General features: G+C 33.7%; 1 long non-coding RNA gene across 3 annotated transcripts; it reads left to right on the forward strand.

Annotated features, from left to right (window-relative positions):
• Positions 1-8,893: 8,893 nt before the first annotated feature.
• Positions 8,894-16,554, forward strand: LOC115989148. Of its 3 annotated transcripts, none has more exons than XR_004091822.1 (3): positions 8,894-9,043; positions 9,647-9,698; positions 16,213-16,554. It is a non-coding gene; the product is annotated as an uncharacterized LOC115989148 (long non-coding RNA). The 3 variants fall into 3 exon arrangements; XR_004091823.1 differs by lacking the exon at positions 16,213-16,554 and adding an exon at positions 10,781-10,871; XR_004091824.1 differs by lacking the exon at positions 16,213-16,554 and adding an exon at positions 10,264-10,444.
• The last annotated feature ends 2,443 nt before the right edge of the window (positions 16,555-18,997 follow it).

Consider the following 18,997-nt stretch of genomic DNA (forward strand, 5'->3'; position numbering starts at 1 on the left):
AACCTGGCTACAACTCAGTTTCTTCATAATCGAGTTACTTAAGTAACTCGCCTTTACGGAGATCGAGTTTTAAAACAGGGGCACGCTCCTATATAGTTTCAAAACATGGGCATTATGCCAAATATGTTTCCCAGAAAGGGCAAAAGGCCAGAATCCTCTTATTAAATATATATACTCTCTGTCTATTTTTTTGGCTGAACTTTTTTTTTTTTTTTTTTTTACGCTAAACATATACTGTCCGTCTAATATGAAGACTATCCCCAAAAAAGTGTTTTTTTTAATCGATCACTCTTTCTCTCTCTCTCTCTCTCTCTCTCTCTATCTCACACCACGGCTGCTGCTCCGCACTCCACTGACACCGCTACAGCCACCGCCTCAGGAAAACACCATGGCTGCTGCTCCGCACACCACTGACACCGCTACAGCCACCGCCTCAGGAAATCACCACGGCTGCTGCTCCGCCGCCACAGGAAATCCCTGTTTCGAAGACGAAGACGAAACGCTGGGGCGACGAAGAAGACGACGAGCCTTTGGAGGACACGGCTACTTCTTCAATGTCGAGGCCTTAACCATCGACGACACCAAAACACTCATCACTGCGGTACCATCAATTTCTCACATCACCAAGATTTGAATTTCTTTATTTGCCTGTTCTAATTAGGGTTTCGATCAACTCAATACCTTTGCTGCTACTTTTGGTTAAAATATAATAAAGTACTGATTTTGATTATAGTTTGAGATCCTAATTAGGGTTTTGAATCTTTATCATTGATATTACTTTTTGTTTTGATGCTTATACAATGTGGTAATAGATATAGTGTTCTATAGTTTTAATTCCTATTATTATGTTACTTAGAACATGAATGCAGAAACACACATGTATAGTTGAGTCTAATAGATATGTTTTGTTCAGTTTTCAATTTTGGGTTTTGATATATTAGGGGGTTAATTTGATATAGGCTACTGTGAATGATACCCTGTATACATCGGCGAGTACTTTCAAGGACTTGAATCTGTCAAAAGAACTGCTGAAGGGTTTATATATTGAGATGAAATTCCAGAAGCCAAGTAAAATTCAAGCTATTAGTTTGCCCATGATTTTGACTCCTCCTCATAAGGATTTGATTGCCCAGGCACATAATGGTTTTTCTGTCAATTGAAGGATTTCGTTTTTAATTCGGTTTTTCTGTCAATTTAGGGATTTCAATTCCTAACCCCTTTTTCTCTCTATTCATTTTTGTTGAAGTCAGGAAAACACTCATAGAAAATCAAATTCTACAGGTTTTGTAAGAAAGTGGAGATGGTATTGAAGAGCCTCTCAACCGTCAAAATCTAACAACAATCCTACAGGTCTTGCTTTACCTTCAAGTTTTGCTTTATTTTGCTATCTAGGTTTTTTAGCACATCTGATTTAGCTTAGCTTAATCGTTTGTTTGATTAAATAATTATTTGGGCACCTAAAACGTTAGCCTTCTTTGTCTCCACTCAGTCCCCTGTTTTTTTTTTTCAAAACCTTCTACCTCTTCTGTACAAGTTCATGTATTTTTCGTTTTGGTCTGTCTCTGATTGTAAAATTTAATCTTCTTAATTGGGTTGTAGCTGTTGTTTTGTTTTATAGTAGAATTGTAGTGAAACTCCATCAATTATTCTTTTTAAGCTATTCTAGCAGATGAAACACATAAAATCTTAATTAAAGAGATATGTGATAAGTGATTGCAAAGGGAACGAATTAGCATAACTTATTTGTCAACATTAGATTTGTTGTTTTGCATATTTTTTTGCTCTATTGTTGGTGACACAAATTGGAGACATATGGCCATTAATGATTGATTCATAATGTGATTGTTTTGTGTAGATTTATTGCTTTGTGATTGTTTTGTGCAGATTCAATTTCTGAGAAGAACATTAATCTAGGATTTGGCTACTTTTGTCAAGCAATAGGTGTCTGTTGGGTATTTGGAGTGCAGTTTAATTGTGGAATAACAAGATGTCCATATTTTGGAGGGTTTAATTTGAGAGATTATATAAGTTTACCGCATTATGCATGTTTATTGTGCATGATTTAATATTAGTAGGTTGTGTACTTTTGGTTTCTAAGGTTTTGCTCTCAAAATATATTTCTAAATTTAGAGTTATAGTGTTATGATCTATTTTAAAGTAGTGAAACTATTGATTTTCATATAAATGTTTTGTGGTGTTTGGTGAGCTTCATTGGATTAGTGATGTCAAATTTAGTTAATTAATACCCATTTGGTGTCAAAGCATATAAGAAAGTGATTATTGGTATATGGATGCATTTACAGTTTCTAATGGCATTATTCATGATAAATCAAAAGGCATATATTACACCTTTATACAAAGTTTTTTTGTGTGCAGTTGACCTTATACTTAAAGCTTCAGGTTCTGTCTTGAAACCCCGTATTTTTGGAATTGTGATCTTGGATTTAGAACAATTAGATTTTCCTCAAGAGGAACTTCACTTCGAATCAAATTGAATTGCATATTTGAGATTTGAACTTGAAGTTACAAAATTAGTCAAGATTGATAGATAAATTTTGAAGACAAGATAAAAATCAGATTATATTCAAAAAATTTATTTGTTAAGCTTGCATTAGATTGGCTGTTTTAGGACAGTGCTTTGAGATTCTTTTATGTGGTGGTTTGTGCAAAATGAGTCTCCACAACTTATAGGGTAGTGGAAGTGTTAATTAAACTACAAGACATTTGGCTGCCTTTATATTTTAAAATGCTCTGTGTTTTCTATCCCTTTTTATTTTCCTTTCCTATCCATCAAGTGCCCATGAATATTGAGAGTTCACAATAAACCTTAAGCTAGAGAGAAAAAGAAAAAGAAAAATAGGAGGCTGTAGGTTATTAGCAATAAATGACAAAGAAGTTGTGCTTGAATTTGTATGTAGGGAGTTTCACTCTATTTAATTTGATCATGTTCAATTGAGTTATCAATCATAATGGTCATGCTCTTTTGTTTTGTTTGTTTTTTGTTTTTTTTTTTTAATGTACCTATATGAATTAATTAGATTGCTCTGCCCGTTTGTAAGTAATTAGCCATTTGAAGTAAATTTGGAATGATGTCCAAGTGGCTATCAAGGCTATTGGAACATTTAAAGCCAACTGCAGTTGCTGATGCAGGTTTGATTTTCAGTGTGAAAAGTAAAATACTGGTAAGTTTCATTTAGTTTCCACTTATTTTATAATGTTTAAATCATTAAATTGTGTTTAACATTCTTGAGCTTATAACGTGGTAAATAGTGCTTATGAACCATTAGTTAAGGTGCCTTACTAGGATCTTATAAAATATGTGTGAAAACGTGAAAGAAAATATATGTGCAATGTGTGTGTGTATATACACACACACACAAATGTAATATTTAGTACAGTTACTTATTTGTTTTAACCTACATTACTTATAAATGAATTGCATGAAGTTGATTAACTGTTTTTGGCAAATTACCAATTATTTTTAGCTCTTTTTTTAGTGTTACATTTTGCTATAGGCTTTTGTTTCTTCGAATTCCAAACCAATTGAGAAGGGAAATTAAGGTATCAGTAGAACAAAAGTTTTATTTTAGGAGAGAGTTGAAAATTGGTAGTTTCATCATTGTCATGTAATAAAAAGTTCCAAGCTCATGCTGTAAATTGCGCTTAAGTTCTTGAATGGTAGGGTATAACATGGGTTCCGAAATAGATGCCTAGGATCAACTTAAGGATAGTGTGTGATAGGTTGGATAATTGATTGATTGGTGTTATTATTGCTTTCATATGCCTCTTATGTCTTCGACTGAATTCATAGACAACCTTCTTCCATTAAGAATTTTCCAATTTTGTTATTACAACTTGAGCTATGCATTTTTTGCTTGCTTATAGGAAAGGATATAAGTGCAATTTATGAAAGTTAGAATAACAATTTGTTGTCATTTTTCTTTACTAAATGAAGATAGAAAAAAAATTTGTTATATATTTTTTAGATTTTCATAGATATGTGTTAGTATATGAGTTTGTTTAATTTTATATTTCTGTCTAATTTATTGGTCTCTGTGATGTTTCTAGCAAGATAGTTTTCCTTTTTTGGTGATTTTTATTGGCATTACTTACACTAAGTGCTATTTGTATGCCTGTTAATCAAATGGTTTGATGAAAGCGATACATATAAGTGCAATTTATGAAAGTTAGAATAATAGTTTCTTATCATTTTTTTTTTTATTAAATGAAGATAGAAGAAAATTTGTTATATATTTTTGAGTTTTTCATAGATACATGTTTGGAAATGAGTTTAATTAATTTTATATTTTTGTCTAATTTATTGGTCTTTGTGATGTTTCCAGCAAGATGGTTTTCCTTTTTTGGTGATTTTTATTGGCTTTACTTACTCTAAGTGATGTTTGTATTTTTGTTAATCAAATAGTTCAATGAAAGCAATAGACAATTTAAGTAGAATTTCATAGTGGGTTTGTGTGATTGTGTCTGAAATTGTAATTTTAAGATTGATTTGCTTGATTTTGATTGTCTGAATATATTTGTCCTAAAGTAAATGTATCACAACAATACTTTTTGGGTTATTGATATTGTTGGGTTCCTTAGAATAATGGTTAGAACTCTAAGCCATATGGTCGTGGTTGTAAGAAAATGATTGCTCTTCTCTCTGCCCTCTACAACACTCTAATATGTAACATTGGTTACACATTTTTGGATTGAATATTAGCTTTAGGATGTTGATTAGAATGATAGAATTTTGTATAACCTTATACACATTCTTATGCAGTGACCACATAACACTTCTTAAAGCTTTTGAAGGATGGAAGGATGCAAACCGTAATGAAAAGAATCCTGTCACCTTGCAAATGACAAAGGATATGAGAATGCAATTTGTAGATCTATTTAGCATTGGCTTTGTAAACACATTGATGAATGCTAATGTAAGTTCTTTAAAATTTTAAAATTTTAAAGCATTTGATTTGTTGAAATCTTATAGTTACTAAAAATTTTCCCGTGCATCGCACGAGTTAGCGATTAGTTATTTTAGTTAATAATGCTGTTTCTCAATAAAGAAAAAAATAGTTTTCACGCTAGCTAATCGTTTATATATTCATCTAGCGGCACACTTTACTAATCAATTAAGCAAAGTATTTTCTCCAAAAAAAAAAAAAAAAAAATTAAGCAAAGTAGATCTCTTCCAAATATACATACAACATTAACCATTTAGTTGTGCTCAAGGAGAAGTATTGAAACTTGAAACATAAGATTCATAATTAAAAAATTAAAAAAAAAAATTCTAGAATTTTCCTTACGAAAGAGCATCTAATTAGACTGATTTAGTCTTATTGAGGCTTTGTCGTGGCTGTACACTTTAGTCGATTAAGTAAAAAGTAGATACCTTTCTTAATTGTACTGAAAGAAAAATAGGTAAATTAAAGGGAAAAAAAATGTAGATATTTCTCATTCTCTAGTAGTTGATGGCAGTCTATAAAAGAAAGTTCGATCACAAATGATGGTATCCGACACAACCAATCTACATAGCTCACAGAGGTGGAGAGGGAGAGATTGAAAAATGGTAAACCTTCGGAAAACTTGTAATTGTTATTGCTTCTTATCGTCATCAGCATTATAATCATTATCATCACTAGTGCGAAGTTTCATTATATATTATTTATAAATATATATATAAATATATATATATATATATATAGGGACGGAGGCATTCATTGACCAGGGGGCAATGGCTCGCCCTAAATTTTTTTTAAAAATATATATTAGTATATATATTTATATATGTGCATTAAATTTAGTAATTTTGTTCTCTAAAATTACATTTTGCCCCTTTAACAGTATCTTTAATTCTTTTTGGAATAATATTACAGTTACAAACTTATTTACAACATTTTTATATACTGTTGAGGTACAAATTCATATTGGTTTGTATCTGAGCTTATCACTTACATCATTTTTTTTACTTACTAATAATCACTCACTATATCAACAATATACCTCTAGCACTTTCCTCATTTTAAAGGCCATTAAAAATTTTATAGATCTAAAATTTAAAACAACATATACTAGCCCAAAAACATTTGTGCAACAACAAAAATCACCAATAGCAAAGCTAAAAAAAATTAAGTCCAATTAACGAATTTTACTCAAATAAACAACTGGCCCTTTAAAAAGTTTTAACTAAAATAATTTTGCCTTTACCTAGCAAGCGCACACATCAAAAACTCATTTAAAAAAAAAAAAAAACTTAGCGGCTAAGAAGCCGCTGAGCTAGAGGTTAGAGTCGCCCCCCTTAACTCAAAGTTCTGGCTCCATCCCTGTATATATATATATAAAGAGTATCATTACTGTAAGTATTATTATGACCACTACTATTGATCATTGTCAAATTTTTTTTTTTTTTAATATTTTGATAATTGCAATATAAAAGAACTAAACTCTAAATAATTTGAAAACATCAAGATGTGTTAATTAATTGAGTTACAAAGCCATTTTGTAATCATTATTGATGCTTCCACCTTGTTAATTACCGTAATTGTTATTAATTTATTAATATTTATATTCTTGCTCTTACTATTATTTCACTATTATATTGATTATTATGTAGTGGTTGTTGGGACTTGAATGGGCTACAGTTATTCAAATATAGCAAAATAATCTTTTCATTTATTTGTTGTTGAACCTTGCTACAAATTATATGGGAAAACTTCTTCTATATATATATATATATATATATATGAGTTAGGTTCAAGTTATACCTGGTAAAACTTTAAGCAATGTTACACCCAAAAGGAAGCAAGGTTGAATGTCTAACAATGGCATATTGTGAAAAACAAAGAGAGAAAAAATGAAGAATCAAAAAGGAATCTTCTATTCAAGATTGCGTAAAATGAATACATCACTCACACTCTCTATTTATACATTACATGATTGGTAACTTCTCTAGAAGATTCCAATCTAACAAACTCCTAACAGACTAAATGAAAATTACAGCTGTACACCATAAATAAATATCTAGACTAATGCCATAACAGAACATAAGGGAGGAAGAACATAGCAAGCCCAGAGTCTTATGAAGAAAGAGAGTCTGATCAAAACTATGTCGCCTAGTTCAAGCATAATGTGACACACGTGGATAAGACTAAAACGACATCGTGTCATATTAAATAAAAACACTGCCGTTTGACCCTCAATAATAGGCCAAAAACGAATTGACCAATTGTGATAAATTAATTGATTAATTATCGAAGTTTATTAATTAATCAAATTAACATGCAAACGCGTGGTAGCACAAACAAATCATCAATAAACTAAGTATGCAGCAGAAAATAAATTGACACGGTAATTTATTTACAAATGGGGAAAACCAATATGGCAAAAACCTTACTGAATGATTTTAAGGTCACCACTCTTGAGAATCCACTATTATCAAAACAACCGATTATAAGTAAAGGAATCTCAGGACCTTATACCAACCTAAAATTGAAACCTTACCCCAATACCCAATTGGACTTGTTCTGTAGTGACAATCTCTCCTTGTAATGCAAGGCTCCTAGTACGCGACTAATCAATTGCATGGATCCTAGTACGCGACTTCAATCACAAACTAGAGAAGGTTGTTGGCTGCAAAGCTCTTTAGTTCATCACACAATGAAGATCGAGAAGTGCTTTGGGTACAAAACCCTACGGTGCATAAACACGGCAGCTTCTTCACAAAAAAGATGAACTATGGTACATTCTATCTCCGGTCATAATTTTCTTGAACAACCTTTGCTCAATACTTGTGCAACTTGTTCCACCTTTGACGGTCCTTAAAATAATCATTTTATATGTTTAGGGTTGTGAGAAAAGAAAGCCCAAACATACAATCACCAATTGAATGAAAAATAATCTTGAAAAACAAAACTTCATAAACCTCGACAGATACCTATAATCTTGAAAAATAAGTTGGTGGCTTTGGTGAAGGTAGTGTCAAACTCAAGTTTTTGTCCTAAAATTTCCATTTTTCAAGTGGAATTTTCTATGATCCAAGCTTACCAAATAGAATTTTGTTATGGGGCCTTTCCATTGACTCCTTATTTGTACCAAAGCAGTGTCATTTGAAATTAATTTAATTAAGATTAAATCATAATCATGCTTTGGACACTTTCTAAGAAAACTGGTTAGGTGTTGTTGAGGTACAAAATATCACAAATATTGCGTCAAGGCCCAAAACATTACAAAATTAAAATTTAGAACCCATTTAGGCCTCCAAATAAGGGACAAGGCCCAAATCCGCCAATCAAGGTCCACTTAAGATAAGTAGGAAGAGGTCCAAACCCAAGAAAGAGCAAGCTTTGGGCCTTAAAAAATAAAGAAAAAGGAAAAAGGAAGCTCAGCCCGAGCCTTGTGAGGGAACTTGCTGGGGAACCCAGAAAGGGAATGGACTAGGATGCCTTGTGACTCCCAGAAGCCCGGGATCCTTGAGATATGCAAAAAGAAGTTAGCTGGGATTGGGATAGCTCAACGGAGCATGCTCATGGACACAATGAATGAAGGTGGATATGTCCCATCAACTGCCCATGGTTTAGAAAAAGGCTGATGGCTTAGGAATCAGCAGTTCAAAAGAAGAAATCGAGTACCTTAGGGACTACAGGAAGGTGGATCATGAAAGAAGGTGACTGAGGATCTTTCGGTCTGACAGAGAGGAATCTGCCCATTTAGAGAAAATGACAAAAGGTAATGTAACGTCCCAGTTATACCAAAAAAAAAAAAAAAAAGAGTAGAAAGTTAGATTTTATGGGTCTCACGTGCTCCCACCTACCCCACCCTTCCCCACCACTCATTTTTCACTCTATCTCTTTATATCTTTGACCGGCCAAAGCTCCTCACCTCACCTTTCTTTCTTTTTCTTCTTTTTCATTTTCTGTCTCACACTCCTCTCCACTGCGTCACTCTCCCACCGGTACCTCCATACCACATTTTCACCATCATTTTTCCGGTAAGATCACCGGAAAATCCTTAGGAACCTCTAAGCATCTTCATCCCTTTATTTGAGGTAAGAGTTTCCAATCTTTTTAGTGGGTTTTACACTTTTGCTTGAGGTTATTTTTATCTAAGTTTTAATAATGATACCCATGCAATTTATGAGCATTGGTAGTGATATTTATGTGTTTATATGTATGGGTTTTGTATTGGTGGAATTATTTAATGAGTGGGTTTATGGTTTATACCAATGGTGGTGATCTAAGTGGTGAAGATTTGGAGGTCTTGGCTTTTTAATGTGAAATAAATGGTGAATATAATTTTTATTGATTATTTGGAACTAGTCAAAGATTTAGATTGTTTGTTTTGGAGGATAGTATGATATGATTTTGATATCATGGATCTCTTGTTGATGTGGTGTAAATATTGTGGGAAGTACTTATAAAATGTTGAGGTTTTGATGTTAGAGATAATACCTTGAATGATTCATGAGTATAATGGGAGTCTATGCCTTGTAAATTAATTGGTTGAGAAACTTTGGAAGTGGAAAATATTATTTGTGAGGCTAAATACTAGGCTTGCCTAATTAAGTGATTATTTGACAATTCTTAAATTATGGCTAGATGCAATTTCAAGCTCTATATTTATTGTGATAAGTTTACTTGATATTTTTTAGGTTCTAGCTAATCTCCTTGAAGCTTGGAGAATTAGAATTTTGCGGTTACGAGGTAAGTAGTTTTTTAATGGGATTTTAAAAAAATAATCATGTTATATAAACGTTTTCTGGTTAGACACGCTTTTGGAAACTACTTATGGAAACTATATTTTCCTAAAAATTATTGTGTCGTAACCTTAATATATATATATATATATATATGTGTGTGTGTGTGTGTGTGTGTGTGTGATTATGTATGGAAATGCATTATATTTGGTATTGCATTTGGGGAAATGCATGAATTGTTGATATGGAAAAATGAGCATCTTTTATTTAATCTTTGATAAGAAAATCATTGATTTTATGGTATATTGAAAAGCTTAAAGATGCTTATCTTGTCTTATATTATTTGGGAAATTGATAGAAAATCTTTTGATAAGAATGAAGTTTGAAAACCTTACAAACTTTGTAGAAGTTAGAATAGTTAAGGTTTTCTGAAACTACTTGGATATGAACTATGTGTTTCAAAGTAAGGTAACCTGCGAGTTTATGTGATTTTAGCCCTATGCCATGTGTGATTTCCCGGTAATCACCCGATTTGGTTTCAGTAGTCTTTGTGACAACAGAATTAAATCCAGGTCAGTGTCCTTTCACTTTGGATGACGCGTTCTTCCCTGCTGTCCATAGGGGGAAGAGGTTCCTTGATTGTGTGTGGGTGAGGCTGCTGCTCATGGGGCCAAGAGACCACATGCAAGAGAGGTCCTATTTGATGCGCTCTCTATGCTGCCCATAGGGGGAGAGAAAAATCTTGAGGGTATGGGTGAGATTGCTGTCCATGGGCCAAGAGTCTGCATACCAGAGAGGACAATATTATGCCAGTTGTGAATGGGTGGATCCCCTGACTGGTTTATCTGGTAGTATGGTAGATTTGTGATAATTTATCTTATGCTAGACGTTATGGCTTTGGAAATTATATTGTTAATACTCACAGATTATAATATATAGTTTCATGGTATTATTTTGAGAAATTTTGTGTTTCATTATTCAATCATTCTTGTCATTTCATATTATTATTATTGAAGATGAACTTGCATTTCCCCCACCCCCATTAATTATGCTACTTACTGGGCTTTAGCTCATCCCAATCTTTCACAGTCTTACAGATTAATTAGCTATATCATGGGAATGGAGCTTGCCTTATCAGTAGTGATTGAAGTTTTATGCTGAATTGGGAGACTTACATTACTAATGGTTTGTGATTCGATCTAGTTGTTTTTAAGGGTGCTTACAGTAGTTAATTTTATTAGAAGTTGGGCTCTTGAGGCTTGTTAGCCCAAGAGTTTTGTTGGGATTGCATATTTTAGAGAGCTTTGAGACTTTCTATTTAAAGCATTAGAGTTTTGCAATATATTCATGTATTATGTGGAGGCACATGATTTTTAGTTATTGTTAGTAAATGTGTTATAGAGCTTTGACTTACTTTAAGAGTATATTCAACGAAATTATTATGATAATTCTTGATCTTGGTACTTGATATGATTTATGTGGATTAGATTGTCGAAAAGGAAAAATCTACAGGTACTTTGAGATGTCTTTCTCATGCTTTGGACCCCTTTGGGGTTTGGGGCGTGACAAATATGGTATCAGAGCTTAGGTTATGATTCTGTAGACTTTGAAAATAGGGATTGATTTTGATCTAAGTCAGAGCATTAGGGGTTTGATGAATCCTTTATTCTTTTCATTTGTTTCAGCTTCCACCTGCTTTTCTTCTAATCTTATCTTTTCTATGCTAACCTTCTATGTTGCCTTGTGATTTGCTTGCTTTGTTTCTTGGGTATGGATTTGTACACTATACCTCCTAAAAAGAAAGCACATAAAGTACGGCATGTAGATGAGGTTGCAGCTTCAGAGCATGGCCTTAGATGATGCCAAGAGCATGAGAGATTTGTCACTCGCGATGGTGGTGAGATTGATGTGGTGGTAGACAGGATCTATGCTAGAATTTCTAGATCGGTCCAAGGTGGTGAGTGTAGGTAGGAGGGTTGTTCTTTTGGAGAGTTCCATAAGCAAAACTCTCCAACATTTAATGGGGAGCTTGATCCAATGGCAGTAGACTTGGTTGCTAAAGATGGAAAAGTTATTGAGAGCCCTGAACTACTTGATTTTGAAGTTATTGGTTTCAACCCCTGTTGGTGATACTTTAATGACTAATCTTGTGCTTAAGTATTGTATTCTTTGTATTGAGGGTAGAGAGTTATTGGCTGATTTGGTGTTCCTAGATATGCGTGATTTTGATGTCATTTTGGGCATGGATTGGTTGGCTTCTTACCATGCTGGTGTGCTTTGTTTTGAGAAAAAGGATGAGTCTATGAGGTTGTGTATTGCTTTCCATGAGCTAAAGAAAGTTACCATTAAGAATAAATATCATTTGCCTCGTATTGATGACCTATTTGATCAGTTGTAAGCAGCACAAGTCTTTTCTAAGATTGATCATTGTTTTGGTTACCACCAATTAAAGATTAAGGGTAAGGACATACCGAAAACGGCCTTCGGATTAGATATGGTTATTATGAATTTTTGGTGATGCTGTTCGGATTAACTAATGCCCCTGCTACTTTTATGGATTTTATGAATAAGGTATTTTATGTGTACTTGGATCACTTTTTCATTAAGTTCATTGATGATATTTTGATTTATTCTAAGAGTCAAGAGGAGCATGTAGAACACTTGAGAATTGTTTTGCAAATTCTAAGAGAAGGGAAGTTGTTTGCTAAACTGAAGAAGTGTGAATTTTTGTTGAATCAAGTAGTATTCCTGGGTCATGTGATATCTAAGGATGGAATTACAGTGGATCCTAATAAGATAGAAGCAGTGGTTAATTGGGATAGGCCTACAAATGTAAGTGAGGTTAGAAGTTTCTTGGGCCTTGTTGGTTACCATAAAAGATTTGTAGAGGGATTTTCCCGCATTGTAGCTCCTTTGACCCAATTAACTCGGAAGAACGTTAAATTCGAATGGAAGGAGGAATGTGAGAAAAGCTTCCAAGAGATAAAGTGGAGATTGGTCACAGCTCCAGTGTTTACTATCCTTTCAAGTACGGGGGGTTTTGTCATTTATAGTGATGCTTCTCATAAGGGACTTGGTTGTGTGTTGATGCAAAATGGGAAGGTGGTGGCTTATGCCTCTTGTCAGTTGAAAAATTATGAGAAAATTACCCCACTCATGACATGGAGTTGGCTGCAGTTGTTTTTACTTTAAAAATTTGGAGACATTATTTGTATGGGGAAAGATATGAGATTTTCATTGGATCATAAAAGTTTAGAGTATTTATTTAACCGGAATGAGCTAAATATGGGACAGCAAAGATGGCTCAATTGTTTAAGGACTATGATTGCCCTATTAACTATCACATTCATAAGGCTATGTCATTATTGGTGCACTTAGTAGAGAGTCTCCGGTTATTTTTCAACTTCTTTGCATACAACTTAAAGGAAATTATTTGGGATCTTGAAAGGATGGAGATTGAGGTTGTTATGGGCCATTCTGAGGTCTACTTGGCTAGTTGGAGTATTCAACCAACTTTGGTAGAAAGAATTATATTGTCACAGGACAATGACTCACATTTAAAGAAAATCATGGATGAGGTGCGTAGTGGAAAGAAACCTGAATTTTCTATTTCTGAGGATGGTGCTTTGAGATTTGGGAGTAGACTTTGTGTGCCAAATAATCCGTTGATTAAAAAGGAGATTCTAGAGGAGGCTCACTATTCCCCATATACAATACATCCGGGTAGTACAAAAATGTACCATGATCTTCGTGAAAATTTTTGGTGGAATAATATGAAAAGGGAGATTGCTCACTTTGTAGGGCAATGTTTGACTTGTCAGCAGGTTAAGGTGTTGCACCGACCCTTAGGTTTGTTGCAACCATTTCCTATTCCCCAATGGAAGTGAGAGAAAATCATTATGAATTTTGTTTCAGGATTGCCAAGATTTCTTAAGGGTCATGATGCTATTTGGGTGATTGTTGATAAAATGACAAAATTAGCTCATTTTCTCACTATTCGGATGAACTACTCCCTTGATCAGTTAGCTTAGCTCTATATTGATGAGATAGTGAGACGTTATGGAGTACTTGCTTCTATTGTTTCAGATAGAGATCCAAGGTTTACTTCTCATTTTTGGGATGGTGTGCAAAAGGCCTTGGGTACTAGAATTGATTTTAGCATAGCTTTCCACCCTTAGACAGATGGACAGTCTGAAAGGACTATTCAAACTCTAGAAGATATGTTGAGAGCATGTGTTTTGGATCTTAAGGGGAGTTGGGCTAGTCACTTACCTTTGGTGGAGGGTGCTTACAATAGTAGTTACCATTCAAGTATTGAAGCGGCACCTTATGAGGCTTTGTATGGGAGAAAGTGTAGATCCCCAATTTGTTGGGACGAGGTTGGAGAACGAAAAAAATTTTGGGGTCAGAAATCATTTAGAGGACTTGTAAAAAGGTGAATATGATTCGTGATCGACTACGAGCAGCCCAAAGTAGACAAAAGAGCTATTATGACATTATAAGGAAGGCTTTAGAACTTGAAATTTGAGATAAAGTTTTCTTACTAGTTGCACCTATGAAAGGAGTAATGAGATTCGGCAAAAAGGGTAAGTTAAACCCTAGGTTTGTAGGGCTTTTTGAGGTCTTGGAGAGAGTGGGCAAAGTTGCATATAGAATTGCCCCACCACCGGCCCTGTCAGGAATTCATAATGTGTTCCATGAGTCTATGTTAAGGAAATACATTCCTAATCCTTCACATGTTTTGAGCTATGAGCCTATTCCGATTAGAGATGATTTGTCATATGAAGTAATTCCGGTAGAGAATTTGGATCATAAGGAGCAAGTCTTACGCAATGGAACAACATCTGGGGTAAAGGTGTTTTGGAAAAATCATTTGGTGAAAGTGACATCTTAGGAGCTTGAGGACGTTATGTTGTCAATATACCCAAACCTTTTTCAGGATCAAGGTATGTAAAATTTCGAGGACGAAATTTTTATAAGAGGGGAAGAATGTAACGTCCCAGTTATACAAAAAAAAAAAAAAAAAAAAAAAAAAAAAAAAAAAAGAGTAGAAAGTCAGATTTTTATGGGTCTCACGTGCTCCCACCTACCCCACCACTCATTTTTCACTCTATCTCTTTATATCTTTGACCGGCCAAAGCTCCTCACCTCACCTTTCTTTCTTTTTCTTCTTTTTCATTTTCTGTCTCACACTCCTCTCCACTGCCTCACTCTCCCACCGGTACCTCCATACCACATTTTCACTATCATTTTTCCGGCAAGATCACCGGAAAATCCTTATGAACCTCTAAGCATCTTCATCCCTTTATTTGAGGTAAGAGTTTCTAATCTTTTTAGTGGGTTTTACACTTTTGCTTGAGGTTATTTTTATCTAAGTTTTAATAATGATACCCACGCAATTTATGAGCATTGGTAGTGATATTTATGTGTTTATATGTATGGGTTTTGTATTGGTGGAATTATTTAATGAGTGGGTTTATGGTTTGTACCAATGGTGGTGATCTAAGTGGTGAAGATTTGGAGGTCTTGGCTTTTTAATGTGAAATAAATGGTGAATATAATTTTTATTGATTATTTGGAACTAGTCAAAGATTTAGAATGTTTGTTTTGGAGGATAGTATGATATGATTTTGATATCATGGATCTCTTGTTGATGTGGTGTAAATATTGTGGGAAGCACTTATAAAATGTTGAGGTTTTGATGTTAGAGATAATACCTTGAATGATTCATGAGTATAATGGGAGTCTATGCCTTGTAAATTAATTGGTTGAGAAACTTTGGAAGTGGAAAATATTATTTGTGAGGCTAAATACTAGGCTTGCCTAATTAAGTGATTATTTGACAATTCTTAAATTGTGGCTAGATGCAATTTCAAGCTCTATATTTATTGTGATAAGTTTACTTGATATTGTTTAGGTTCTAGCTAATCTCCTTGAAGCTTGGAGAATTAGAATTTTGCGGTTATGAGGTAAGTAGTTTTTTAATGGGATTTTAAAAAAATAATCATGTTATATAAACGTTTTCTGGTTAGACACGCTTTTGGAAACTACTTATGAAAATTATATTTTCCTAAAAATTATTGTGTCATAACCTTAATATATATATATATATATATATATATGTGTGTGTGTGTGTGTGTGTGTGTGTGTGTGTGTGTGATTATATATGGAAATGCATTATATTTGGTATTGCATTTGGGGAAATGCATGAATTGTTGATATGGAAAAATGAGCATCTTTTATTTAATCTTTGATAAGAAAATCATTGATTTTATGGTATATTGAAAAGTTTAAAGATGCTTATCTTGTCTTATATTATTTGGGAAATTGATAGAAAATCTTTTGATAAGAATGAAGTTTGAAAACCTTACAAACTTTGTAGAAGTTAGAATATTTAAGGTTTTCTAGAACTACTTGGATATGAACTATGTGTTTCAAAGTAAGGTAACCTGCGAGTTTATGTAATTTTAGCCCTATGCCATGTGTGATTTCCCGGTGATCACCCGATTTGGTTTCAGTAGTCTTTGTGACAACAGAATCAAATCCAGGTCAGTGTCCTTTCACTTTGGATGACGCGTTCTTCCCTGCTGTCCATGAGGGGAAGAGGTTCCTTGATTGTGTGTGGGTGAGATTGCTGCCCATGGGGCCAAGAGACCACATGCAAGGGAGGTCCTATTTGACGCGCTCTCTCTGCTGCCCATAGGGGGAGAGAAAAACCTTGAGGGTATGGGTGAGGCTGCTGTCCATGGGCCAAGAGTCTGCATACCAGAGAGGACAATATTATGCTAGTTGTGAATGGGTGGATCCCCTGACCGGTTTATCTGGTAGTATGATAGATTTGTGATAATTTATCATATGCTAGACATTATAGTTTTGGAAATTATATTGTTAATGCTCACAGATTATAATATATAGTTTCATGGTATTATTTTGAGAAACTTTGTATTTCATTATTCAATAATTCTTGTCATTTCGTATTATTATTATTGAAGATGAACTTGCATTTCCCCCACCCCTATTAATTATGCTACTTTCTGGGCTTTAGCTCATCCCAATCTTTCATAGTCTTACAGATTAATTAGCTATATCATGGGAATGGAGCTTGCCTTATCAGTAGTGATTGGAGTTTTATGCTGAATTGGGAGACTTACATTACTAATGGTTGGTGATTCGATCTAGTTGTTTTTAAGGGTGCTTGCAGTAGTTAATTTTATTAGAAGTTGGGCTCTTGAGGCTTGTTAGCCCAAGAGTTTTGTTGGGATTGCATATTTTAGAGAGCTTTGAGACTTTCTATTTAAAGCATCAGAGTTTTACAATATATTCATGTATTATGTGGAGGCACATGATTTTTAGTTATTGTTCGTAAATGTATTATAGAGCTCTAACTTACTTTAAGAGTATATTCAACGAAATTATTATGATAATTCTTGATCTTGATACTTGATATGATTTATGTGGATTGGATTGTCAAAAAGGAAAAATCTACAGGTACTTTGAGATGTCTTTCTCATGCTTTGGACCCCTTTGGGGTTTGGGGCGAGACAGGTAAAGCAACCAAAAAAGGTGGGTCTAAAAAGTAGCATTTAGAAGTTTTGGAAATAGGTGATTGAAAGTCAGCCCCTAGGACCTCCCAAAAGGGAAAGGTCAGCTGCGAACTTTTGGCAGGGGGGGCAGGGGACTTAAAAAGGGGAAATAATGAGAAAGGCACCAAGTGGAGAGAATCAGTGGTACCCCAAAAAACCTAGAAAGGCACTATAAAAAGGGATGGAGCCAATAGCAAAAACTATTTAGCAATAGTGAATCAAAGTAAAAAGATCTATTGAAAAACTCCTTTAGAATTCAAAAAATGAGAAAAGAGGGAAAACTCTGTGAGGGATCTTGAGACAAACACTAAAGGATATACTTGGATTCAAAGGGATTCAAATTGCATAAGTCTTAGAAACCTAAAAGAGCTATTTAAGTCTGTGACTTTTAAACTTATTTGGATCTTGTAACATATCCCAGTGGAGAAAGGACCTAATGTATTAATAAAAATAACTCAATAAATAATGAAATATCATTCATCATTTTGAGAATCCCTAACGTTTTATTTACCTTTACTGTTTTTTACTGTACAATATGTATATATATTGTATGTATGGATGTATATGTGTTGTTGGACCCATGTTTTTGTGCACAACTTGGTTTGTAATCAACTCAACATAGCTGCAGCAAACCAAGCTTAGTACACCAAACAACAAGTATAGGGCCCAGGGTCCTTGTTTCTATTTGGGCCTGAGTACTGTAAAAAAAAAAAAAAAAAAAGAACCCACAGGTGTTGAGCACTTTTTCACTTTTTTTGCCATATTACACTCGTTTTATGTCTAATTTGGGCCTATGATCAATAGTTGCTTTAAAGGAAATTTAGTAATTTCAACATGAGCGTGAATTTATCCCGCTCTAATAGTCGAATCTTTTTTGTAAAATATTGGTCGAACCTAAGTTTGGGAGATGAATTTTGGAGTAATATTGTGAAATTTGGTCAAACTATAAGTACATGGGCATACAATTGGCTCAGGCCACATGGGCATAAGATGTCTAAAATTTATTATGGAGAAAAACTCAATTGATTCTTTCCCATTTTCAACAATTCAAAAAAGCATTTATTCTTTTGAAAAAAAGAAAAAGGAAAAGTTAACAGTTCACAAAGCCAGCTCAACAATTGGTTCAAAGTTTGAACTAGTTAATTATTGGGAAATGTCGTTTCCACTCTAGAAGAGAATATATGCCCCAATTAACTTAAAGTGCCTTTTCATATTCTCCAAGGAAAGAGAAGAAATTCCGATTCTTTTCACACCACTTCTTTATGTCACCTGCCTAAAAAAAGATAAATTTTATATTTATGATACTCTCGTTTGGATTTAGGCTGCCAAGTTAAACATATCAAAAAATTTTGAAATCTAAAAACTAACCTATTAATTTCTCTCTTACACACACACACGTATATAATAAAAATAATTTTAAAAAACTTGTCTTTGTGTTGTCTAAACCATTCATCTAGTTAATTTGTAAATTATGAACTATATTATAAATCATATCGATCAAAATTAATATTCTTTAAAATTTTAGAGTATATTAATAGTTTAATAATTATGAAATATTTAAGAAAAATTAATCATTAAATAATTTAAATGATAACCATCACTTTATATGGATAAACATATACATATTAATATAAGAAAAATATAACAATCATATAAACTTTCTTTTTTTTTGAGAAGGAACAATCATATAAACTAAGAATGGTTGAAAAGTGTCAGGATATAA

The sequence above is a fragment of the Quercus lobata genome, chromosome 5, assembly GCF_001633185.2.
Source record: "Quercus lobata isolate SW786 chromosome 5, ValleyOak3.0 Primary Assembly, whole genome shotgun sequence".
Taxonomy (NCBI): domain Eukaryota; kingdom Viridiplantae; phylum Streptophyta; class Magnoliopsida; order Fagales; family Fagaceae; genus Quercus; species Quercus lobata.